The sequence below is a fragment of the Amphiprion ocellaris genome, chromosome 6, assembly GCF_022539595.1.
Source record: "Amphiprion ocellaris isolate individual 3 ecotype Okinawa chromosome 6, ASM2253959v1, whole genome shotgun sequence".
Lineage (NCBI taxonomy): Eukaryota > Metazoa > Chordata > Actinopteri > Pomacentridae > Amphiprion > Amphiprion ocellaris.
In genome coordinates this window covers 21,528,586-21,552,160 of record NC_072771.1, presented here as the reverse complement: position 1 = coordinate 21,552,160, position 23,575 = coordinate 21,528,586, and the positions used below count along the sequence as shown (strand labels likewise).

Genomic DNA, 23,575 nt, shown 5'->3' with positions numbered 1-23,575 from the left:
AAGGCTCTACAAACCACATTTTTGCTCTTTAAGCTCTCACATGGGAGTCTTCTTCTCTTTATTTTTTCATGCTGTGTGGGTCAGTATCACAGAGGTTTCTGCTGCTATGATACACTATCAGACACAGTTTTGCACTCATGTATACGGGCACTAGCACACTTGCAGGTATCCACACAGAGAGAATGAAGACTCGAGGAACCCTCTAGGAAACACTGGAAGTAAAAAAGCGACATTAAAAAGAACAAATGGTTTCAGTTGTCTGTAGGACAGAATCTTCCCCTTTCTGTCACTGTGATTCTTACTATAGCTAAGTCATGGCAAAACAACTGCAGAATCACCCCTGTTCGGGTGGCTAACTTTTATGGAGGTAACTGCTCCATGTTGCATATCATGTTGTTACTCCATCCTGTCTAATCGTTTCTACAGTATGTCTCCACATCACATTCTCAAATGTTTCAAAGAGCTACAGAGCTCCAGAGTGCATGGAGGGCTTCAATATGAAGACATCAAGGGTAGTCACGTTGTAATTTATTCTCAGTATTTCAATTGAATCCCTTGACGAGTGAGTGTGGTCAATCAAATCCATATGGAGAGCTGGCTGAAGGCTGTCTTTGAGCTGCCGCATCACTCTGCTTCCAAAGAAGAATTATATCTGTCTGACTGCAAATGATTGCATTTTCATTGCAATCTCTGCGTCTCCTTTTATCCTGCCCTCCCTCCCCTCCAATTTCTCACTGTATCTTCAAACATGTACCATACGTATAGTTGTGCTTTGTGCATGTGTGTGAGGCGCACATGTGAGTAAGGAAGGAGAGGGGGTAAAACACCAGGACATCATACATGTGTTTCATGCATACTAAGAAGTGGGCCTCTCAGTGCACTTCGATGAAGTTTCAGTCTCTGTCATAGTGTGTATGTGGACAAATCAGACATCCTTTTTCTCCATTTCCCAACCATTGTCAGTGTAGTAATTACCTTGTGTAAGGGGAGGATCTACTTATGTAAATATGCTTTGACAGAGAGGTTTCCTCTCATGTGATGGCATTCTCTCTCTAGATACAACTTTGGTCACTAATTTCTCTTTTTTACTGGGTAATTTCTGTGTGAGTCTCTCTTTTTGTAGATCCATCACAGTATGGTACGAGTGGACTGTCTCTCAAAAAAGACAAAAAACCAAGGGAAAAGTTGTGGAGGAGGACCGCTACAGGCCGACACGTTATCCTATATTATTTTTTCAGCCACATAAAATTAAAATGTTTTCAACCAAGTAACCATTATGAGAAACAAATACACAAACAAAACAATACAAATGTCACACAGCGAGCAAAACAACAGCAGAAAGGGAGTGAGGGAGAACAGAAAGCTGGAGGAATGGCAGCCAATAAAGGAGGGAGCGAGAGAGGAAGGAAGACAGGAAGGTACGCTAAAGGTTTTTCAATGTTTAATTTTCAAATAGGATTAAGCAGAATGACATTTAGCTGAAGGTTACAGGCTCAGCATTGTCTTAGCTGATATTGATATGCAGGAGGCGCCCTGCTTGTCACTGGGACAAACACTGTTGATGAATGAGAAGCCTTTCCCCAGGAAGGTGTTAAGTGCAAATTTGAAATGAGAGAGAGGTAGAGGTAGAGAGAGAAAGAAAAAAAAAGGAGCACACACACAGAGAGATTGAATTACAACGATAGTTGCCATGTAAACTGTCACTAGATAATGTTGCCAAAAGTGTAAATTGTTCCGTAAAGTATAGGCTGCATATTTGTCGAGGCTGGTTGATCTTATGCTGAAAATGAGCTAAAAAATACACAAGGTGCTTTGCCGTGTGTATCTAATTTCAACAACTACAACACAACAATGCTTCTTAGAAATGCATAAGTAGGCTAAAGTTGACAGTAACTTCACTGTATCCTCATTTCGGCAAGTTTTCCCCCAGAATTTACATCTTAATAAGGGGAGTCTTACCCTTTAATTCTTATGGGCTCTGCTCATTTCTCATGCATTAATACTGGAGCTGCTGACTTGGCTCTTCCTCTGAATACAGAATAGGACACACATATTAAGACTCATATATTTACAGGATTGATGCCACGGGAGATTGTCTCAGAGTGAGATGAAAAGGCTGCCTCAGATATATTTCAATGTGAACATCAATGTAAGCTGTCCTAATCATGGGATGATGCAGGCACAAGACGGAAAGCATCTATCCTGATTTTCAGCTGATAATGAGTAGTGATGTTCAACAAATTAAGAGCATAAGCCTTGCTCAGAGATCATCAGGCAATCAACTTACTTACTAAATCTTATTCAAAACACAACACGGATGAAACTTTGATGTGTGACTTCAGCACGGCTCTGTCTCCCGGAGACAAATAATACCAAAAAGGAGATGTAAACTGTGAAAGAGAAGAAAAAAATCGCTGTGGAGTAAAGCACTGGAGAAAAAAAGCGAGCAAGAAAGAAAACACGATCAGCAACAAAACAAAACAGACAGAGGTACATGCGTAGACTATGTGAAAGAAAGTGAGTGAGCAAAAAGACAGAGTGCCTGAAAGATCACGAGAGACAGTGGCCAGTGGTTGCTTCTGCAGCTGTCAGAGGGCTGAGTGGTTTCTCTCAGTGTTGGGTGTTTGTGCTGCACAGGGTGCCCTGCCTGCTCTGCCACTGGGACCTCTGTTTGTTTAAAAGGCTCGCCTGTCAAACAGAGAGCGCCACCGACAGCCAGACACTCAGCTAAATGACTCCGACAGCAGCCCTAATCAGAGGCTTTGCACATTGCCGCGGGGCCTGCAGGATCCATCATAACCCAAGCCTAAATATTTAAAGTGCTAAACTTTCCAAAGGTCAGGCCTTTCCATGCATGCCAGGGCGACATGTGTCAGAGAAGGAGAAAGAAGAGGCACTGAACGAGAGAGCAACATACAGAGAGAGAGATGGTCAAATGCCCTCTATTTTTTTTACCCTTGTGATATCCACTTTCAGTTTTTGGATTTTTGGAGTCAGGTTACTCGTACTGAACAGTGTTTTGTCTGGTCGTCACATCTTCAAATGTTTAATTTAGAGTTAGAACCTTGGATTGATGTTGAAAGTTGAATTTCACAAGATTTTAAAGTAAAAGTAAACCCTTCTTAGCTACTCACATAAGGGGCTGTTGGGCAGCAATTGACAGGACTGTCTCAGACTAAACAAGATACTCAGATTCATCCTGCGTCTCTGGGAAAAAATCTTTAATGAAGATGTTTCAGAAGTTTGGATAGAAATATAAATCTACCTTCCCGACTGAAGCAAGTGAGCAGTGCTCAGTGTAAGCTGGACTCACTAAAGATGGATGAACCTTTTCAACTACCTGACCAGAGCAGGTTTTTAAAATTCAAGACGCTGCTTCTTGCTGATGTCAGAGTTTAAGGTTAGGGGCTTCGAGGTGAGGGGTAAAGGTGAGGTCAGTGCATGAATGTACAGTAGTTAGTGGAAGGATGTGCACAGTGTGTCTCCTTCAGATCAAGTGTAGCCATGTAAAGTCCATCCTGTCCATTTTATTCTCATGTACCAGTTTTGTAGGTCCACAAACAGCACTGCAGTGCTGGTGTCAAGGAATAGAGTACATGGGAGAAAATCATTCGAAAAGAGAACACAGAGTAATCTAAGAGGCGACATAAAGTGCTTGAGAGTTTTGTCTATGATTTGATAGTAGTTCTGACTGAAGCAGAATGTTTATTCATCAAGCAAAGTCAGAATTTGTCATACAAATCTGCCTAAATTTAATCTCAATCAACCATGTGCCTTGACATGAGGTTCAAAAAATGAAACTCGTGTTCACTCATACTGAGGTGAAGGAGACAGAGAACAGTTTTAAAATAAACTCAGAGAAAAATGAGAAGTTACATCAAAAGAAAACAACAATGGATGTTGTACATTAGAAACTAGTTTAACTGGGGTAACTGACAAGTTCACAATATTGGGCACTGAGGTCATCTCTTTGACTCGATTTCCATTGAGAAGCAAACATCCAATTCAATTTAGATATGTGCCTGTGTTAGGCCATAAGCCAGAGGGAGATTGTAACTGACAGCCATTGGACAGCTGGCTGGATTTGAATATTGACGAGACAGAGACTTGACAGAAGGGATTATGCTCTACCTTCTGACTTACTAGCCGCCACACTGATCCATTCTATTGTCAGATCAACTCAGTGTCAGATCTACAGTATGTCCGTGTGGTGCGGTGATGCCACTCAGTATTAGACCCTACCTGAGATCCATCTCAATACAAACTGATGTCCACTCAAAAGCAACAAGGCACTCACTAAAGCCAGACGGACAAAAATATGCAAAATTAAAGCAAATCTATTTCAAAGTAAACAAGAAATGGGAGCTTCAACTCTTTGGCTGCAGTCCTCAGTACAACCATATATTGTACAGTGCATTATAATATATGTGAGGATAACAAAACCTCTGCAACACTTAACCTTAAATCACACTTTCTAATCTTGTGATGACTGTGAGTTCATATAGAAAAACTAAAATTCTGCATGCGTCACATTTTAATAATTCCTCACTGTGGCACCCTAAAACAAAATGTTCTCCAAAATTCTAACTATTTACACTAGTGTTTACATGTTTGTGTGTGTGTGAGCGTGTGGGTCGAAAACACAGTCTCACCCATGTCAAACCAGTCTTGTCTCCCACCCAGCACACACCCTCCCATCTCGAGGGCTGCCGAGGGCAGGCGAGTCACAGAATGTCTGATCAAAGGGCCTTGGACAGATCTGTGAAGGCCCTTTGAAAGGACATCCACAGTTACACAAGTTGACACGCTTTTTCTTGCTCGAGCTCAGACACACACCCAGGCTCAGGGGCAAGCACACACACACACACATACAAGTGCATGCACAGAGGGACACACAAACATAAAACTTCAAACACGCCATGGTCTACAACTCCAAATCCAAGCAGTGATAAGCCCAGTGTATCAGAGGGCACAGAGGGCCTTTTCCTTAAATCACCACAGAGTCCAAATATGGAGAGAGGTGGAGGGGAAGAGAGACAGGGGGATGACTATAGATGGAATGCTGTGACATCTCTACTGAAGAGTTCTGAAAAATCTGATTTAATGATGTATAAAGCCAAACAGTTCTAGGGACAGATGTCATAGATAAATATGGGTAAAACATTAGTCTATAGGTTCTATAGGACTGATATGAATTATGAAATGCAAGTACAGTATGGGACAACACAGTATCACTGCTCAGTCAAATAAAATTAAACTTGGGCTTAACTGGTCCAACACAAATCCTTCCCACAATTCCCCATTTTTAAACTGGAGTTCTGGGTTAAACAAATAAAATATAACATAATAATTAAGGACTTTTAGAGGTGCCTGTGGACATTTTTTTTTAAACCTTTACACTTACCCAGAGCCTGTATTTTCTCCAGTTTTCAGTCTTTATGCTTAGCTGAGTCAACTGTCTACTGGTGCTAATTTTAATATCTTATCCATATTTCTCAAAATCAGCCATGCAATTATCATGAGTTGCTCTTCAAGTTTAAGCATAACTATGTTTATCATAGGAAACTGGCCTTTAATTATTTTCTGTGACGCTGATGGTGATGGCGGTGGCGACTGAGGCATCTACATCTGCTACAGTAGCAATGTATAGAAATGAGTAATAATATTTGTTTAGCAAAATAACTCTTAGGGCTGCATATGCATTACTGTGTGTTTTGTGGGCCAATTTTGCGAGACGCTATTGTATTATTTGGAGGAAAAAGAGATATCATGTGACCACATATTTCAAATCCCTCTGCATGGCTGTTTCTAGCTTCTAACGATTCTCTCCAGTCATCCAGGGGAAAGTTTGTGTAAATTTGCAGTGGCTTAATTACTGAATAATTTAGACCATGCTCCAAATTAATGTAGACATTTCCATATTAATGTGTTTGCCTACTGATTCCACATTTATTTGTACTGTGGACAGGAAGGTAGCAATTATCACAGCATATCATAGCAGTTGTTCTGGTATTTCAGACATCATTAGGCTGGTTGTCCACCACAGTGTGACTGCAAGCACTAGAGTATTGGACACAGTTTGGTACATTCCTCAAATAGGCTCACTATGGATAAGATCTATCAGATCTCGCTCCGGGAGAAAAGGGTGAGCGGCCTTGTTTGTGTTTGACAAGGTGAGATCCAATTTAGAATCCTTGCTGCTTGTGAATGTATTATTATATGCAGTAAAAAATAAGGACAACAGCAAATAACCAAACACCTGCCAAGTCTACACAACTGTCTGCTGGTCAGTGCAGCCACTAGCTGACTGCCTCACACAGACACTGAGTTCTGCATGTGTCCCAGGAGGTTGACAGCTCTTTGCTCCTCTTATCTTCTATTCTGACCCCCCTTTTCCTCCCACCTTAGCTCTCCTTTCTTTTCTTCCTCCTCAGTCTCCCAACTGTTTGGCTCTTGTTAGGAGCTTGGCTGAGCAGGCTGGCACCTTTCACTGAAACAGCACCCCAGAGGAAGTTGTGACACCAAGAAACGCGAGCATGTGTATGTGCTTATGTGTATGTGCGACCTCTCTTACTGGAGCTACAGTAAATCATTAGAGCAAGGCCCTTCGTTAAGAAAGCCAACCACCTTGGCACCTTTCAGCCGCGTCCTGTGTCTGACTGCCTGACACCGCCTCTCAAACTCCCACCATATAGGGCACAACAATTATTTCCAGCAGGAACCAAAAAAGCGATCACAAATAAATCGTCACCTTTTTTTTTCCTCCAGCTGACCACAATTCATGTGGTTGCACTCTGTATTTCTGATGTTAAATTCAGAGTACAATGACATCTCTGAAAACTGATGCATGTGCATATATCTGAGAATGACAGCCTATGCTTATCTACCGTATATGTCTCATGACCACCCTCTCCCTCCTTCCATCTCCTTCCTCTTACTGTAACAAGGGAAAGCCAAGTTTGCTGGGCAGTCAGGAAGTCAGTCATTCAACCTGGCAGACAGGCAGGTACCTGTCGGTGGATTTCTGGGATCAAAAATCTCAGTGGAGGAAATCTGTCTTGTACCACGAGCCGTAGAGGGAGATAGAAGGAGGAGAGAGATTAAGGGAGAGAAGTCGATAAGTAGCAGGAAGAAGCAAGAAAACAGAGATGGTGGAGAGGGCTCTTATGATGCAGATAAACATTTGAACATAATGCACACACACAAAAAATCTGCACATACTTAATGTAACTAAATAATCTAAATCACAAACTAAATTATAGAGCACAGATATAAAGGAAGATGATGCCTTAACATAAACGCTAAAAAGTCCAGGCCAAAATTCTGCAGATGTTACAGAGGTTGTTGTCCATATCGCATCAGCTGCTGAATCTTTATAGTTACCTCTAAATGCATTCATGTGCCACAAGAGCATGTTATTGACTATGTGTCTTCTCTCCCTGCATCTTTCTGCAGGTATCTCTGACTCTGGAGTCTCAATGTTTCTGTTTTGTAGTTATAGGCATCACCAACCTGCCCAGTGCCTATTGTGATCTTATTTGTCGTTTCTCACAGCTCAACATTTCTCTCTCTCCTCTTTCTAAACCACAACTGGTCAAGAGAGATGGTCGCCCTCCCTGAGCCTGTTTCTGCTGCAGGTTTCTTTCTGTTAAAGGTTAAGTTTTGCCCTCCACTTCACTATGTGTTTGCTCAAAGTAAATTGTTGGGTTTCTCTCTGTAATATTGTAAGGTCTTGATGTTAACCTTTCAGGTGCCCAAAGATTGCTATCCATACTTCTTATATTGCATCATCAACCCTCAAATTGAAAACACTTTGGGTCAACGTCTGTTGTTTTAAATATGCTATATCAATAAAGTGATTTGACTTAGTCTGAGCTGTTTCTCTGATTACTGTTTCTTAGAATAATTTCAGTCTATTTAGGGCAGTGGCTCTACTCACGCCTTCATCAGTTCCCCTGACAATCTAGTTTTGACATAAACTGCCAGCTTTGTCCTCTCTCAATCGATCAGTTGCCCACAGAGAACAACCTTCCCTACCATCTTCTGCCTTCCCCTACAGTCCACCACAACAAAAAGGTTCACTTAACTGCAGTGCAAGCTCACTTGTTGCCATCATCAAAGTTTCTCTGCAGTCCACTTGAACCTTTAACTCCCCAATCCGTCATCCTCTGCCACCAGCTGATCTCCACAGCCCCAGCTTCCTTCAGAGAATAATTATAAAAGCCTCCCATAACACATAGTGTGCCTCAGTGTCTTGTGTCTGTATTTGGGTCTACTCCTTTAAACCTTGTCACCAAATGCATAAAATATAAACCATGAATTAATGAACAAAGATGATTCAGATAAATAGTCAGTAGCTTTAGATTTTGCCCTCCTCACACACACAAGCACAAACACAAAGAACAAGAACTCACTCATGCAATCTCCCCACTGAACAGCCTACAGAGGGGAAAAAAAAGTTATTTGTTGTTATTTCACCTCAGTGTGCTACCAGGAAATATTCTATTACTTATTCAATACTTTCCCTTTGTCATTTGTGCATATATGAACTGTAAAATCTACTAAGGAGCGTTGAGAGTTGAGAAACTACCGCTTGCTCTGAGACAAAGGCCTCGCTCTCAGACACTGATCTGGCAAAACTTCTGTTCAAACCCAGCTATGTATAATTTCCATAGCCACTATGAATAAATTGCACATTTCAGCAGATTCTACTTTTTTTTATGGATTATGTAGTGGCTTAGCTGGGTGTGTTGTTAGTACGGTTGATATAATGGTGAAAAGCTGAGTGAAGAAAAAGACAGAAATGCTAAAAAGTTTAAGTTACTGGAAGCCAATTGAAAAAACATCCAAAATATCAAGGCTAATTAAGCTAATACAATCATTTGACTTGGTTATATCAAATCAAATGTTATCTATTCACAGGCTACCTGTTGGACTGATGATAGTTTGTATTTTACACACTATCCTTTGCCTCAAAAACACTGATTAAGCAATAGCTTTTTTCATTGCACAGACAACCAGCAAGTGTAATTTCATGGCCTTTCTAAGCGATAACACTGGGATAGGAATTTAGCTTTCTATTGTGGTATCAAAAATGTAACAATGCAACAAATATGCAGGGAGACTCAAACTCAAGTACCACTGCATGCTTTGTAGTAGTGAAGCAGAAAAAGCAGCAACAAAAATTGACTATGACTGCACAAAATAGTGGGCATCCACACATTACATTAGACTCAATGGACCCTTAACAGAGAACACGTTTATTTGATAATCACTTTATTTTAAAGCAAACCCTACCTAAAGCACCATTTTCAATGTAAAACTGTGTACAATGTAAAACCGACACTTTTACTTTAAAGTGTGGAGAAATTAGTGTCTCTCATGGACAACAGTTGGTGTAGAAATCCTCACTGAAGGCCATACTGTACATACAGCAGCATCCAGGCTCCATTCATAATGACATTATTAGCAAAGGGCCCCTGTGGTTTTGCTGGGCCTGCAATGAACTGATTAGTCCATGAAGACATTGATCTCACCTTTCTGTTGTGTGTGTGTGTGTGTGTGTGTGTGTGTGTGTGTGTGTGTGTGTGTGTGTGTGTGTGTGTGTGTCTGTGCGTATTAGTTTGTGGCTGGGGGTGCTCTGTTATTGTCTATCAGATCAGGGCCTTGTTCTCTTACCATTTCAAACAGTTCATTTTCTACCATGCTAATGGCAGTTTTAGGGGGTTAAGGAGATAAATAAATCCTCGCTGTCACCTCATTTAAAATCAAATGCCACTTAATTATAGCTGTATGTGTTTTCAAACACTTTGCATAATTTATTGTTCTGCTCCATCCTAATCTCCAGATCCTTATCGCGTGTGCTCTATTTTACCCCCTCTGTCCTTATAATAAAATTATAATGCTCCCTCTCTCAGTTTTTCTTCCTCTTTCTTGCTGCCAACAGCAGTGTGAAAGAGATAAGGAAAGCGATGAAAAGAGGTTTTTAAGTTTTGCCTCACCTTGTAGGGATTTGATGCTGTAAAGGTCTATTGTCAGCTCAGGAGAGCATACATGCGCACTCTCACACTCTTACACACAGCCCTCTGGCAGTGCTGCATTTCTTACAAACAAAGAACAAACATTGTCAAATTCTATGAAAAGAGCGGGGTAACATCATCATTCATGATCTGCTTGTTGTCACAAAAAAACAAAGAACGCAAGCATGACATGCCGATTAGATTTTTCAACCTTTATCTATAAGATGTCAGGAAGTTTCTCCTGTTTTGCATACGTACTGTACAGGCCCATTCTTTCATTTCTTTGTGGCACTAATGTGCAGAAAGTACTAAGCACATTAGTGGCATTAATGCCCTCGCACAATGAGGGTCATAAAGGGAAGTGAGGGGCACTAATATGCTACTTCAGTGGCTGAGGCTGCCAACATCAACACTAAATGTCAGATCACAGTCATTTTCTGTCTTTTGAGAGAAAATGCTGAAAATGCTCAGTTTCCAGCGATGCTGTCCACAACTTCGTAATACTTTCTTGAGACAGTTACGGCAGTGGGTCAGAGGCTTTAAACTTTGAAACTCTAAAAAATAAAATTAAAAAGCTTTTCTCAGCATCCATGCCAAATAGTATTACACCAACTGAACTTGGACTACAAGTGAGATTTACACAGTCATCAATTGCAATAAATGCACTGGATCTAAGATCATTGAGATAGTGGTACGTGACAATACATGACACAACAAAAACAGGCAGACTTTGGACTGATTGTGAAGTAAAAGTAGACTGTATATAAAGCTGGGAATAATGAGAGCATATACATCTCACTATACATTCATACATTTGCCATTTCTATCACTTTGCATTCAGGGAGCCTGATGTATAATGTGGCTGCAGCTGCTAAAGGGGTGGTACAGAATTGTCCAGCAGCACAGTGGATCAGAAGACAGATGTAGTCCTTATAATCAGTGGAGTTTGATTCATGAGGATTTTTACCATTCAACTCCGTACAAGTAAAGTGGTCATTTTAATGAGCAACCGCAGGGAACATCTGAAACGTTAACAAAATTCATCAGAAACTTCTGATTATGAAAGCAAGTGAAACTGTTACTGTTACAAAAGCAGCAACTCTGTAGGCATTGCTAAGTTTTATGCATTTAAAGATCAGTTTAGGAAAGGCACTGCAAACTTACATAGACCACAAATGCTGAAATATGTGGCATATACTTGTCAGAATAAAAAAAAAAAATCTTTAACACGATTATAACAATAACACGCACTTACATGGCAGGAGATCTTATTATTTCTTAACACAAAATACACAAAGCAGAACAAATAGGCCTCATTAACTGGGAAAGTTCCTTACTTTGGTCACCTCAGGCAAATAAATACCTCTCATATACACTAATGAATCCACACACACATGGACACGCAATTGGTAACACTTTCATCAATGTGTGTGAATTGGGAGTAAATGGTGTGTGCATACCTAGCAAGATGTGCATGAGGCTTTCCGTTCCAGAGACTCAAAAGCAGCAGCTGTTGCAGTGCTACTGTAACTAGGTAATGGATGGGAGGAGCATGCAGTTGTGCATCCTCTCTATGGCCCTTCCATCCTGGGCCAGTCAATGGACCAGACAGGCTGGGGCTTAGTATATCACATAGATCCCATAGCTGGACAGCACAGCAGACAGATACAAGTCAATAGGAGGGTGCTGCCTTTGAATATTCACTCAAGTGTTCAGTGGCAGGCTGCATATTAATTGGAAACAGAATAGCAGAGTGAGAGTCTTTCATGCAGGTTTTACAAAGATTCCAAGAGACGGAAAGAAGTGTTTTCAGTAGTGGGCATGCATGTGTGTGGTGTTGGCTGAGGTAAGAGGTGGAGTTCTCTTTCTTAATTGAGTGACTTAACAGCTGGGTCACTTCAACCAACAAAGTCAGGGTCAGCTAAGTCAATCTGGGTTCATAACACAAAATTCATTCCAAATAAACTAATATCTTGGAGTATAAACTTCAGACGGACACTGAACTATATAATTACACTAAGTAGATTGTTTAGCCTCAGAAAACCATCAATCATATACAGTGCAGCCATTTCAAACATATTCCCTAAAGAGAAGCATAAAGATATTGCTATCGAGCTTTCGAAATGTCAGGGCAATGGAAACCGAGGCATTGTGCAATTACATAATGATTATTGCAAAACTTTCTCCCCCTCCTCAGTGTGGCTGTAATATGCAGTGGATGGCCATGGGGGTTCATTAGTGAGAACAGGCTGCTGTTGAAAAGCTCCAGTTTCACCTCTGATCCCGGCTAATGTGATTTGGACCTGAGATTGGTAGTGGAGAGATTAGATGCTAGCTCACCTCAGGGTGGGAACCAGAGAAGGAGACATACATCAATGTTGTTTGCTTTCAAAATCAAACGTCTTCTCACCTCTAATTTGCTCTGAAGCTTCTGCAAAAAAGTATCGAGGAAGTATTCATAGTCTAATTTGTTTTTCAGCGACAAAGTATTGGTGGGGCTGAGCGGGCGCTCGCTAATCCACTATGTTACTTTTTGGAGTGCATGATTTGGGCTTTCATAACAATAATAAATCAATTGCTTCATTGTGAGTAGGATTGGAAAGCTGAGGCTCAGCCACGGATGACAACTGTGTTAGCGTTCTCCACTTATTACCTCATGGCTTACCCCCGTGGCCTGTTCTGCCAGTCGTAATGTCAACCTGCTCCTTCTTTCATTTCCTTTTCATTAAGCCTCTGCTTTCTCTGTCACTGCTTAGCCTCCATGTTCTTCCATATACTCCTATTGCCCCCTCCACCTCTTCCATCATGTCTCTACCTCTTTCCTCTCCCTCATTCCCCTCTCCCCTCTCATTAGGTCATAGTTGTAGTGATTTGTCAGAGTGGCTGTGTTGATTAATAGGCCAACGAAGCCCCTATATTTGGGGGCTGTCAGCGGGGCTCCAGAATGCCAGGGCCGCCCTGCTGAGCTCCCTCACCACCCAGGTGGCCCCATTTGGGCTAAATGAGCTGTGAAGGGTCCCGGCTATGCCCGCCTGCCCCACACTAAGATGTTACGCACAAACACACATGCAGGCAAAGACACAAAAAGGCACAAACACATGCGGGTACACACACACACACACACACACATTTGAGATGCAAACACACATGCAGGCATGCTCGCGTACTCAACACCCTAGCTCTCACTGCCACGCACCCCTGCGTTCCCACATGATTTGTCACACTCCATCAATAGACAATAAGTTACTGCCACTCTAGCCTGTCAATGGGTCCTGTCTTCAGCAGGACCCTTCTAGGCCATCTCCTCGTCTGGAGGGGGTGGGGGCAGGGTGGGACAGGGAGAAAATGGTGAGCACGTGGTAGTTGAGCAAAAAGAAGGCACCGAATGAAAACACAGCGAAAGTATGAGAGGGGGAAATAATGCAAGTGCATGCAAGAGAATGAAAATAAAGACAGACGGACAGGAGAGAGAGAGCGGATGCAGGAGATATTTAGCAAATTGCTTTGCTATACATCCCACATCCTGGTGGAGGGCTTACAGAGCTCATCCTGATGCACAGGCAAACAGCCAGGTTCAAGTAAATGGGAGTCTGAGCCTGTATGTGTTTCCGTGTGCATAGAGTAACATGGTTCAGCTGCTCCAAGCCAATTGCCTGGCCTTGGAGTCAGAGGCGGGCTGCGTGCATGAATGCGTGTGAAAGTGAACGCCCCTCTTTGCAAGATTATTTCTGTTGCCCCTAAAGTAGGGAAGGGGGAGACCTTGGTGAATGAGATCATCCTGCCATATTTGCAATCTCACACACACACACACACACACACACACACACATGCACACACACGATTCAATCTGATGATGAGCACTGGATAGAAAACTGGAATCTGTGAAGGTCAGAAAAGTCCGAACAGTAACATCCACCACTGCAGGCTACTGCCACTGTCTCAACTCCTACACTGTCATTACTGCTGGCCAGCTCGCTCTCATTATCAACTTACTTCATCAAATACACTTCATTATCAGCTTGTCCTTAACAGACAGATGGGATGGACCCTCGAGCAAATGACAGAGTAACTGGTATAAAGTGATTCCTTTTAAAGTCTATTCAATGAACGGGTCATAACATATATAGTCCTCTGCTATTAGTTTATCTGTGATTTGCACTTGATTGGACATCTGGAGGAAGAAAAAAGTGGTATGTTTCTTCAAAAAAAAAATACAGTTTAATTGTACCAATGGCTATGCATTATAATTACATCTGAAGTGATTATAGTCATTATGAAGTCGTTATTTCTGAGACTGTTGAACATATGAAAGGCGGATGGATACACCGGCTGAATAGACAGCTGTTACTGAAGATGTAAGTAACAGACAGCCCTATCATGCTGGCAATATGGACGACCATGAAATTAAGACTCAACGTATAGTAATTACAATGACAATGAGCTTTGTTCGAAGTGTCAAGTATCAATCTAACACTTGCCAGGCAGCTTTCATATCATAGCTAATAGGCAGTTGGTGAGCCAGGCCGCTGCCAACTACTGAACCAAGCTATTCATAAGCTGGCCCTTGTCATTGTGCTTAGCCGTTGATGTAACAGTAACACACCCATCAGCTACATGTGCCCCCATGCAAATGAGTGCATTAGAGCAGACCTCAGAGAGCGGAGTGTGGCCAATAAATTCAGCCAGGGTGAGAAATGTAGCCTTTACCATGCGTGTCCAACCCCATCTATTTAACCTAATTACACACACCATACCAGGTAATAAAAGTCTGCATGCCATCAATTCTGACATCTCATCCAGGGCACTGCAAGAAATGTCTATTAGGATCTATAAATCCTCAGGGTAGTGATCTTCTTTGGATGTAAAGTGTGTGAAAAAATGTCTCTATGGGCGTCTGTGTCTTTCTCTGCATATGCGTGTGCAAGAGACAGAAGTTAAGCAGTGTTTCCCACATACTTATCACGTGTGTGTATGCATGTGTGTGTTTTTAGCCATAGCTGCTGGGACTGTATCAGAGCACACACAAAAGTGAGCACAGCCACCTTCATGCAGGTGAGTATTAAGTCAGTTTTAGGATGCAAGAGATGAACTCACTGGTGGATTTCAACAGTTCCTGTTCTCTTTATTGGCTCTAATCCAAAGCGAAAAGACAGAACAACAAATAGCTGATTCAGACAGCAGTTAAACATGTGAGCAATCCTAGTTTTGGCTGGCTGGTGTTCCTATCCAGGTGTTCCATGTTGCTCGCTGACAGGCCCGTCACGCCTGAGGCCAGGCAGAACATGGCTGCAGGTACTTTCACTTTCCAATGTCATGCCTTGCATTTAAGAAAACAGCACTGAGTTGCTGAATGGCCGCAGTGTGTTTTAGCCACAGATGGCTGGATAAATAGATGTGGTCACAGTAGCTTCACTCGCTCTTTCATCGCCTTTGTCTGCAGCACACCTGAGTATATGCCTGACCCCCACCCGTGGATGTAATTCAATGAAAGAGAGAAGGAAGTGGTAAGATGAAACAGGGCAGAAAGGGAAGAATGAGGGAAGTGAAAAACAAATAGCTGAGAGGTGATGAATCTATTGTTGTAAGACATCGGTGTGAACCATTTCACCTCTCTGGTGAGTTGGCTGAATGAGAATCAATCCTGTTAGAATGGTAGCATCATGGCATTTTACATTAGCTACTGGGTGAGTAAAAGTAGTTTGTTAAATAAAACCAATATGAATAAAACAGGAGGAGATACGTAGGAGATCACAACAGCTATTCAGTTTCAGTCAAACTGAAACTGAATATAATATTTAATGAAGAAGACAAATCTTCAGCTAATATACTTCAGCATCATAAATATGAGTGAAGCTATTCAGGATACATAAATTGCAAACATTCGATAAACATCCATATCAGCCTGTTTATGTCCCAGACTCTCTTTCTGTCTCTCTTTTTACACACATCATTTTGATGGCATATTACCCACCCAGCCCCCAGTTTCCAGCTCCTGGAGGAAAAGACAGAAAAAAAAAAGAAAAAAGGATCACCACACCTGGATTTTCACTCCAGGATGTCATCCATGGAATTCAGCAGAAAAGCTAATCCATCAAATTCTCTAAAAAGAACAGTGTGGGGGTGTGTATATACTATTAAAAAGGATTACTCCATTACCAAAACAAAACCGGTTTTAAAAACCAGGCTTGGAATGTACGGTTTGGTAAATTGATTTATGAATGATTTATCTCACACCAACCTACAGTGCTGGTTTTGGGATAAGTGCAGGCTTTGCGTCACAAACAATTACTGTTTCATATAGCTGCCTAAGAAAGATGGTGAATTCACAGCAGCTGGTGTCAGAACATCAGACCATTGTGGCCCCTATCACTGTAGAAAACACTAATTGGTTGTGATTGATAGAGGGCTTTGTTGGGAGGGGGACTCGTGTCTCAACACACTTTGCGCTTGTTTTGAAAAAGGCAAACCCCGCGATAGTCACACACACACACACACACACACACACACACACACACACACACACGCACACACTTGCACAAACATAAAGATTTAAAAACAGGAGGGACTCGCATATATACAGCACTTTCTATGAACATACACACTACACACAAAGCCGGTTAAATGTTGATTTGCTGTTGGTTTATAAAGATTATGCTCTTCTTCATTGTCACGTTTAGTGCATTGTGCTGCGACTCTCTACAGAGCTCCCAGCTTCAAAGCTACTCCAGTGCAATTGTTGCCTCAGTCACCTATTATAAACAACACATTTTTAGAGAAAAGACTGTAATTGTGCAAAGTGTGGCACAAATGGCTTTGTAACATTACTGTATGCCTTTCTTCAATGCAACCCATACACAGGACCCTGAAAGCCCTTGCCAATTGAAGTTCGGCTTTCATCCAGCATAAAAGCTACGCTTGCAATTGAGCTTTGGTGCTATACCTTTCCTCGCCTTTACCCCCACCTTCTATGCCTTGTTACATATGAGTGCACAACCACAGTGGCTTGAGTAATGGGTCCAAAATGCTTTTTCCTCGAACAAAATCACTGTTTTTGTGGGTCATGCAGAGGTAACTTTGAGATCCATACAACTCAAACAGACTATTGCTGCTACTAATTCCTTTCTCTATTCTAATAGTGAAACCATTCTGCAGTACCTCACAGGCGTCATCATTTAGCCTGGCTTAGTGCAATGCACACACATGAGAGAGGAAAAGTAAGAGAAAGAGAGAGAAACATACAGAGAAAAACACAGGGGAGGAAGAGAGAGAACACAGGTCAACCACAGAGCTTTTTCCTTGTTTGAAAATGTCAACTTCAAAGAGAAGCTTCTCTCCAACATGGGGGCGTGCTGGTGGGCCGCGGATGTTTCCTTGCTGCAAAATGAATTGGGGTCCAAAGCCAAACCAAAAACGGTCTAAAATAGCTTATATGAGTTAAACCTGCATGAACTCAGTGCACAACTACTGCATTAGTCTAACTTTGATAAATAGAGGAAGAGAAGTGCTTCAGTGTCACTCTGGCTCCAAAGTTTGATGTAAAAAAAAAAAAATACTGGATTAACCTAACACTCTTTAATTCTGAATTTCAATGACAAACATCTTGTTATGAAACTTAAAATATTGATAATTCTTCCTGCCTCTTGCTGTCTAGCAGCTGTAAATGGACCCTAGACAGTGCCTTCCAGTTCAAACTCAGCATCTCACCTACTGCTGACGTAACGTCCTTTGACATATATCCTCTATCACATATGAAAGCGTGTTGTAGGTGCGAGCACGTTGTGGGTGGGTGTGTACGCCTGTGCGTGTTTAGAAGCGTGAGCAGGCTGCAGACAGTGGCCACTGGGAAATCAAGGAGCACTTTGTCATGCATCCTTAAATGTGTGACACTGCGTCTCATGAGACGGTGCCTGATTGGTCTATGAGGCATCAAAGAATGACGGGTGAGTGATGGCCTCAAGGGGATACAGCGTGTGTGTGAGTTGTGTCGAGAGTTGTGCGTGTTTGTGTGTGTGTCGGCTGAGGTTAGAGACACAGGACAGCACTGTGACATGTCTGGGTGGCACCCTGTCAAAGCCAGCTGGCAACGTGTCGTAATGCTGCCATCAGGGAGTCATACAGCACTCCAGTCTCAGTTTTCAAGATTCAAATTGTTTTAACCCATGTGTGAACTTCATTCAAATAAAGAGAAAAAACTGTAATCAGTCTTTAACCCACCAGTGACTCTTTATGTGGGGATTTGTTAGACCAAAGGTATTATAATGAACGCATGTCAAAACTCAATGACATATGTGCATGTAACAACAACAACAACAAAAAAGGACTTAAACAACATTGTAAGTTTCAGACTTTATCTGTAAGGGTGCTTATGTCAAATTTTCATATTTTACATTTAGTGAACACTTTAACATTCACTGACAGAGCTCAAAATTCCTGATTGCCAACTTAACAATCAAAGCAAAATGACTCAAAGTTTCACAAGGCTGTATACCAATGAAAAAACAGGATGCAAAGATTCTTTTGAACTAAAATGACAGTTTTACTGTTAAGTTAATCTGTGATTAATGTGATATGTGCAACATATATGACTACATTGTATGTAAGTATTCAACTTTGACTTTGACTGGTTTACTGTAAGTCAGATATTCTTTATTCCCTATGAATTTTTTCAGGAATTTGCAGGAATGTGTGAACTTTGGGTAACCAAGAGATAATGAAGACATAGTAGGGAATCATGGCCTTTACTAATCTTAAGTCCACTGAGTGCATTTCATTAATAGCTACTGTGCAAATGTATATTTATCTCTTCAGTGATTGGGACTTCCCTCTATGTACAGTATGTTGAATATGATTGCAATGCTGACTGTTCCAAAAAAAAAAAAAAAACAACACACAATTTAAAATGTCAACATTTTACCCTTGGATTTCTGTCGTTTTCCTAACTTTGTTATGGGCTACACAGCAAAGTTGGGAAAAAGACTGAAATTTGAGGGTGAAATGTTGAGATTTTAGATGGCGAAATGTGTGTTTTCTTTCTTCAAATGCTACGTTCACTGCTACAATCGATGTGACCTCTTTGGGCATTAATCTGACAGAATAAAACGGGACACCAATGAAAGAGCTAATAAAACTGACACAGAAATAAAAGGTACATAATGATTCTGTGATTTCTGAGGTATTACAGCTTGTATGCAATATAATAATAAGATACCTTGACCCTATTACTATTATGTTGGGTTGCACATGCAGTGTTTTGCTTAGTTTTTTAACTGAACATAAAGCTGCAGCAGCTTCATCCTCCACTGTATGAATCATGTGTGGCTGCTCTAAGGAAGAGCTGAAATCCAAAACCAACAGGGGGCAGGCATAATTACCAGCATGTCCCTCATATTTACTATCTCTTAATAAGCTGCTGACATAGAGCAGACAATGGCCTGTCAGCTTTATTTTGCGTTTATTTTTGTTCTGTTTAGCTGTTGTATTTTCATCAGCAGATAAGGACTGGCATGGTGTGAGAGAGAGTGTTTAACTTTGTCTCTGTGGTCTTTGTTTCTGATCGATGTTACCACCTCTTACCACCAGAGAGGTGGAGAGAGAGAGAGAGTATGAGAGAGACAGCGAGACAGAGTGAGAGAGGAGGAGGATTTACGCTGGCACCGCATTTTTGTCCAATTAATAGATTGCCAGTGTGTTGCGTATTTTGCATGACAAAGGAGGGTAATATTAAACTGCCATTTGTAATGAAAATGCACTTTGCAAATTAAAAAGTGCAGAAACCCAATTTTTCCTACCTCTTTAGGAAATAAACAGTCCTTAACCAATTAAAGCGCATTGTAATAATTCTGTGATTTATTGCAGGTTGTTTAACTTTCAAAACTCAGCTAACCTATATTAAGGTCACAATCCATCATGTCTTGCATGGAGTGCTGTGGAGTAATGGCTGTTGTATTAGCTGCTTTTGATGATAGTATGAAAGAAGTATTAGCACTTGTCAACAAAACTGCTTACAACATAACATTAGCATGCATGAGCTGCGTCGCCTATTCATTATCTTGGCAGCTCCACACACGCGGTTGCTGCCTTATACAACATTTTGCCGGTCTGAGAGCACATGCACAATGTTTGGTTTTGAGATAGAGTGGCAACATGCAAACCATGGGGCACGCTCTGGTTGCAATGCAAACAGACACAGGAAAGATGAAACAGTCTCTATGACACACCAGTGAGGGGGAGAGGAAAAGGGAGAATGAGAGAGAAGCAATGAGGGATGGGAAGGATAAAGGAGATCACTCTCCATCTTTGGCTTGATCACCTCCAGTTAAGCTTCAGTTAAGCTTCAGTTTCTGTGTTATAAACACACCAGAGAATGTCCACCAGTTGACAGAGGAAGAAAGGCAGAGAGGACGGAGGAGACAGAATGGATGAATGCACTGAGGGTGACATAGAGTGCAATGCTATGAAAAAGCTACCCGCGTTTAGCGTTCAGCTGAGTCTGAATGATGACTGGCAAGAAAAAGGTAGTGCCTGAAGAGAAATGGGAAGACACAGACACAAAACAAGCTAAGCTGTGAGGGTAACATTTGGAGGGCTGCTGAGGCAGATACAATGTAGAGAAAGAAAAAGCTTCTGTGTAAGTAGTAACTGATTTGAAAGACAGAAAGATGGACATGATGAGGGGGTTCAGAGTGAGACACGGGGTGAAACAGAGAGAGAAAAAGAAAGCAGAAACAGATGTAAACACACAGAGAAAGAGTTACAGCTGAAGGGCACGGCAGGGTACCAGCCAGAGAGAGAAAGATGCAGAGATGCAGGGCGGTGTGACATGGTGACATTTGCCTCTGCAAATGGGTTCTCTGGCTTTAGCCGCACAGTCTGGTGCGATGCCCCCCGACTGTGAGCCAAGAATGCACTTAGCTCAACAAGAGCAAATGAATGGCCCTGTTTTGACTTCTACCATTACACTCCTTCTCCCTGATAGCTGGTGCTGGGCAGAGTGGGCCTTTGTTGGAGCGCAGGGTTCCCTGCGTGTTTAAACACCCCTGCACCATGGTCTAATTAGTGTGATAAATCAGCACTTGGATAATATGTGTATTCAGTACTTAGTCCTTGATTCTCTAGTTCTGATTCATCTGGCTTGTTGCTGTTGGAAGGCAGGTGAAATTTAAATTGATTATCAACATACCCTGCTACAAACAGCAATATGCTGCACATTTAATGCCAACTTTAAGATAAGAAGAATTTAAACAGATGCTACTGTTCTGGATATAGGATATACTCTATGTTCTTACTAGATCCCCAACATGAAGTAAACATGTTGTTTACTTCCCATGAAGCGGAATCTACTCATCTACTCACCACAAGCCATGCAAACACCTGACAGGCCCACAAACATGTCAACAATAGGCCATTTAGAAGCCAGAGCCATCACGCCGGCTACTCAATAAGGCTAATTGCAACCGCTAAGAATTCTCATATCCTAAGGGAGCGCTACTGAACATCAGGATTAGATTATTTATTTTTGCCTGAAGTCCATTTTAGACACATGTGCTCATCCCTTAGACCAAGAAAACTTAAATCTTCTCCCTTCATTAAAGACTTAATCAGAAATAGTATTGACACATTACGCTTTTTTTTGTCAGTGTCAATTTTTACGCGTTTTTTTTTTTTTTTTTGCATTTCCTGTTTTCTGAACTTGAAAGTTAATTACTAGGTTGGAATGTAACTCTTGTCCAACATGTAAACACATTGGCTCATGCGCTCACTGAATGATTCTTAAAGGTATTGTACTCAGACCCAAAGAAGCACGTATATGCACAGAATATTCTGACTGGGTCATTCCTATTGATACGTGGCCTGTAACACAGTTACCACTACACCTCTCTATACACTGTCTGTCTCTGATCACTCAGTCCCCTCATCCCACTCCGCATGTGTTGATATTCAAATCTCTCTCTTTCTCTCTGTAGCTCCAGCTCCCCGATGATTATTCATGTGCATTTAACTCTCAAACAGCCCCTCATTAACTGTGGCACACTGGGCCATACGTTGGGCCAAATTACGCGGCTCTGACATACACAAACCAGCAGGGGGGAGGGCGGGAGGGAGCGGAGTTGTCGGGATAAAAGGCCTGGCTCTCTACTTGGTCCTCTCTAACCATAGATAATGGCTGCCAACTTGTCTGTATGGTCTTTTAAAGCAATCAGCACTTTCGCTTTTAGAGGAGTAGGGTTGGGGGTGGGGGTGAAGAAGGGGGACAGCGAGGAGAGGAAGGATAAAGGGGGGAGAAGTGGTAAACACTGAGTCAGGATTGGACCCTCATCATCAAACACAGACGGCAAGGAAGGTGGGTAAAGAGCAAAATTGTTAAATTTAGATTAGGGATTTTCAGAGTTAATGTACAATTGGTATCAGGTCCAATTAAGGACTTTATTTTTAATTGACTGGTATTATCTACACAAAGCTCGATGCATTTGTGAGTCTTTATTGCCAATTGCGTCAGCTGACAAAAACACTAATTTGTATGCATTAAAACACTAAAACTTATTCTTAGCAATAAATAAAGAGCAGCAGGGGGTTTCGATGAATGATATGCACAGTTTGTGGCAAGCAGTGGGGGCACAGCTATCTTGATTTGAAGTCTGTTTCGATGACATTTGCAGGTGTTCCTGTTGCCTGAAAGTAGGTTTATCAATATAGAAAGAACTGTGTGGAAGATATAGCCTTTTAACAGATAATGTTTAAAAGTTCAGGGGTTCAGAAGTAATAGTACAAAATATATACAAATACAAGTCATGCAGAAACATTATATTTGCTTTTTAGATAATCCTTTGCAGCAAATGAATGCATGACGATGCACTTCCAGGACTTCAACTCTTGCTTGTTGTGGGGTCTCTCTCTTTTAGTCTGCTCTTCAGTAAGAGGAATGCAGCTCAGTCAGATTTAGATCAGGTGATGGACTCAGTCAATCCAGGATTCTCCACCTCATCACCCCAAAAAGTTCTTTAATTGCTGCAGTCATAAGTTCTGGATTGTTGTCCTGTTGAATGATGGAATGTCATCCAATGAGTTTTGATGCATTTGTCTGAATCTGAGCAAACAAAATACTTCTTTAAACATTTGCATTCATTTTGTCGCTTCCATTAGCGTAATATCCTCAATGAATGCCAATATGTTCCATCTTGTCCTCCAGTTCCTTCTATTGCTGAGTCTGCTGCAGCAATGGCCAATAAATCTTGTCGCGATCACTGAAAAAATATATCCCTGAAAGTATTCTTGAGCTTTTGATGATGTCATGAAATGATGTTCCTCCATCAAGCAAAGGGTTTTCCAGGCAGCCACAAAATCTGTGCCCCTCCTCAGGTCATCTCTCGTTTTCTAGTTTTGACCTGCTTTTTTCATAGAATGAACCCAGCTGTTGATTTTGACTAACTACCTTTATCTGATCAGGTTTTGCTTTTTTTTCAGCTCCATTTTTTTCACTTGCATGGTCACCTCTTTAGTCCTCATATTTGGCAGACAAGTCTGTCTCAGTCGAGCGCTTTTGTGCCTGAACTAATGTT

The 23,575-nt window shown here is 41.5% G+C and overlaps 1 protein-coding gene across 1 annotated transcript in view; it reads right to left on the bottom strand.

Moving 5' to 3' along the window:
• Window positions 1-23,575, bottom strand: part of kiaa0825 (KIAA0825 ortholog) — a 117,349-nt gene that overhangs the window by 1,875 nt on the left and 91,899 nt on the right. The window lies entirely within an intron of this gene.